Genomic DNA, 4477 nt, shown 5'->3' on the forward strand with positions numbered 1-4477 from the left:
ACATCATACGACAAACGTTGGGACGTGGCGATTTGTCATGCTATACGTTCGTACGTACCGTGATCAGTGGTCGGGCACAGCCATCATCGGCGCGACATCATCGCCAGAATAATTCAGGTATAATTGACCAGGTCGGCTAATAGCGACTGTTAATTAGTAGGGACTGCCTGGCACGACCATTGTACGGGTGAGATATGATCGAGAATACGAGCGTCCAGGACACGAATCCGTGTGTACCGCAACAAATGCTGGTCGTTGGTCCTCCCTTTATCGCAGGTATCCTCAATGCTTTCCGATTATTTCATGTCGCACAACGTAATTAACATGAGTAAAAATATCTGAAGAATTAGCATTTTTATTCCTAAATAAATATTTTTGTATTTTTTAATACGAAAATATTTATTTAAGAATTAAAGTACATTTAACAGCACACCCACACATTTAATGACAGTGTAGACGTATCCAAAATTGATTACCACATACATTGCAGACGAATAAAATGATTCATATTTCTATATCATTTAATAACGCGTGTGTCTGAAATAAATTGTAATTAAGAAATATTCATATTTTTATCGAAAACATTGTACATTTTAATTCTTTATTTTAAATGTCGAGTACAGTTATTAAATTATTACAAATTTTGCGTTCCCAAATACTTATATTTTTCGCATTTAAATAATTTCTACTAAAAGTGTAGGGGAGATCGGGACTAAAAGACTCACTTTTCAGTTTCGAATTTTTACAGACGAAATTAAGAGACTTATCGAAATGAATTCTACACCAGTTACTACATACATTTGACTATCTAACAATAAGGGAAAACTGATAACTAATATGAAAATGCATTTTCCTAATGCATTCCATCTGATATTCAACTAAGATTCAACTAAGATTGGGGTAATTCGACTAAGATTATTAAAATAAAGATTAATGTATTTATTTATATCTTTGGCTATATATTAATAAAACTTTCATAAAAATATATTTTAAACATAAACATTCACTTCGCAGGGCAAAACAATGCTTCTTTTTGCAAAATTTGTTCATTTTGTGCAAAAACACATCGAATGAGCCTAGTTTTCGAAATTAGACATGAGAGAACTAAAACTTATAACATTTACCACTGAGGAAAATCTCTTTAAAAGGAATAAAATTTTGAGTAAGTATAAGAGTTGTCACTAAATGAGTCATACAGTTCTATATTGTGGTTAATCTAATATCCCCATCCGTTCATTTTTTTAATATTAACAATATACGATAACAAAGACACATAAATAAAAAAAATCTGTTGAACTTTATTAAATAAGAACTGCACTTACTAAGTAGAAATCAAATATCTCAGACAATCATATACGATTGTAAAACAAAAACTTTATGAATAAAAATATTTACTTAGGTGTATAATTTTTAAAAATTGTGGCATAACTTTTATCATAGATGTGTTCGCAACAAGATGTTACAGCGGCAGTCGCTGCTGCGTGCTCAAGTGTGATTTACACTTGGGCGACTTTTACTCGCTAGAAGCTACGTCTAGTGACGTCATAGCGAATTCGCTATTAAAAACTTCTAGACGCGGGTTTGTTCTTATAGCGTATAGTCACGGCGAGTACCGCTTTCGACGCTTGTCGCTAGCTTCTTGCTGCTCTTCTAGAGTGAATTTTTAAGCGTGAAAAGACGAATTTTTTCGGAACGTCTCGGTCACTCAGACTATAAGCATCAGAGAGTAATCATATCATCGAATGACATACTTCGAGTCGCTGTTGTGCTTTGTGACCAACTATTCGCTTGATCACTAGCGACCACTTAACGCTGCGACTTCAAAATTTTAGTCGCTAACGAATAAAAACCAAGCGTGTACAAGAAGCTTTCATCAGCGAATAAAAGTCGCCCCGTGTAAATCACGCTTCAGACACCTTTACATGTGTCTCGTGCATTTTGTTTTTAATGCGTAGCCTCGATTATTCTACTTACCCCTATAGTCAACTGACCCCGGTCTCCCCTACTTGTTTCACGTGAGAAGCGAAAATGCTTGACAAATACATCATAAAACTTAGTTTTTATCGCTACTTGACTCGTAGCGAATCACATTAAACGGATCATAATTAATGACATTTGGAAATATTAATTATATGAGAAGTTATATTAAAAAAGTTGCATTTGAGAGATTTACAAGGTTTTAAAAAAACCATCTTAATGAAGTATGGCAAAGTGAGCATTTTTAATTGTACTATTATTTAACTTTCCTAATCCGTTTACAACAAATAGATAAATGATAAGTTGAGAAATCCTGCTTGACGCCTACGCTCACATATATATCCATATATGTCGGTCTTACGCACGCACATGGAGACAGTTGCGCGCGTATTAACGCGCTGCAGATTGCGTACATGCGAACGTTCTATGGTAGCCCGAGGGAATGCTAGGTATCCACTCGCAAAATAGCCCTCTCGATAGCATCCCAGTGCTTTCGCCTACTACGATGGGCGTTACGGGAGAGAAAAAGCACCGGATTAAAGCTGAGGCTTCAACGATATATGGTATATCTTTTGTTATTACACCGTAAATTATTTTAATCGATAATTTAGATCGAGAGTTTACAAAATAGGCGCACATGTATATAGATCAATTTATAAATACTTATAAAATATTAATAACAATTTTTTATTTGAATCTACGTACAACTTGAGTATTATTATGTATTCTTGTATATATATATATATATATATATATATATATATATATACATTGTTTATACAATTAATATTCTAGAAATTACAACAGCGTTTTCTTGTCGTTCATGAATGTACGATAAAGACTAATTTTTATGAGTTCTCGTATAATTGCAAACATATATTCAGCATATTACCTTTATACATTTATGTAGTGTATTTAATTGCAACCATCTCACACTTAAAAAGTGATTGTTTAATCTGTGATGTCATTTTAAGCAATATTAAGCCAGTAATAGATACAATGGCAGTTGGACAAGTTTACGACACTGCACTTGAGAGATTGCACCACACAATTCTGATATTCTAATTACAATATTCATCAATGTGGTTAGTCTTTAGACAAGTGGTTACGAGCCATTCTTGTCAAAGACTTATGCGGTTATATTTCTATGTCCTTCGCGAAAGATATTCAGAATTTTCGAATTAAATGTGATGTATAATTGTCAAATACTTAATCTTGATTTTCGTAATACTAACTACTCTTAATATTACATCTTAACGACTTTGCGTCTATTCTTATTTAATTCATTTAACGATGACGGAAAGAGAGAAAAAAATTTTATTAAATTTTGAAAATAATAAAAGGTCATATTCTCTAAAGAAAACTTCTCTTTTTACATATGCATTTGAAAGTATATCTTTGCCCGTCACTCTTGATTTTCAAAAAGAACATTAATTAAACTTTTACTAACGTTAGAAAATAACTTGACGGAGAAAGTGTCTCGCGATATATTATTAAATATCTTAATCCAATTTCGCAGCGACTACGTAAGAAGCGAATAATTTGTGTCACGTCAGCGCGATTGCCCTTAATTAATGCTAATTAAGAACAGACTTTGCATAACGCTGAATGTGACATAATTAGATGGGAGCAGGCAACGTTAGCCGTAAGTGACATTAATACGTAGCCAAGTTTTGAGATTGCAGTTGAGAACAGCTGAACGTAACTCGAATTAATTAACATTATAGTATATTCCAATTTAAATAAAATTGCAGGTTTCAATGAAAGTATGCATATCTTTTGTCTTAACTCATTGCGTTAGAACCATCGGTTACGATAAAGCTACCACATAGAAATCGTTCGTTGTACCACAATAGCAAGACGTTATTAAAGCCTATGTACTTACCGAATAATCATAATTTTACGGAAATCGATATTACGCCGGTGAAAATTACGTTGCCCGTAAAATACCGTCGAATGATTAAGGCACCGTTCGGAATATGAAAAGAAGAGCTGAGTGCACGAGGAATCACGTCGGAATTCAACTAGCATCTCAAGTGCTGTATAAATTAGCAATTAACGCGACTCGGACAATTCATATTTCTACGGGAATCGAAGAGAGCGGGGCGGCCAATTAAAAATTCATTACTGGTCCTTTCCCACGGAGCCTCTTAGACCCCCTATTGAGGGGTCGCTCGGCTGTCGGCACAAAAGAATTCGACGAGGCTCGCTTCTTAGAGGCGGCTGCGATACGCGCGGATTGCATCAAGACGTCGACGTGCTCTGAAGCGATCCTTGCCGGTAACGATCACGCGTCAGTTGCAGAGAATTTATTCGTCGACGTCCGCACGAATATACAATTTAATTAAAAGCCGCGCGCTCAGCGCGGAAACGATATTCCCTCGAATTGTATGCGGGCGAGAGCCGCTACAGTTTCGTAGAGATAAATCTTATGCTCGAGTATGGCGTACACAATACTCTCCCTCTCTCTCTCTCTCCCCCCCCTCCCTCCCCCCCTCTC

Source organism: Trachymyrmex septentrionalis, unplaced genomic scaffold, assembly GCF_001594115.1.
Source record: "Trachymyrmex septentrionalis isolate Tsep2-gDNA-1 unplaced genomic scaffold, Tsep1.0 scaffold44, whole genome shotgun sequence".
In the NCBI taxonomy this organism is placed as follows: Eukaryota; Metazoa; Arthropoda; class Insecta; order Hymenoptera; family Formicidae; genus Trachymyrmex; species Trachymyrmex septentrionalis.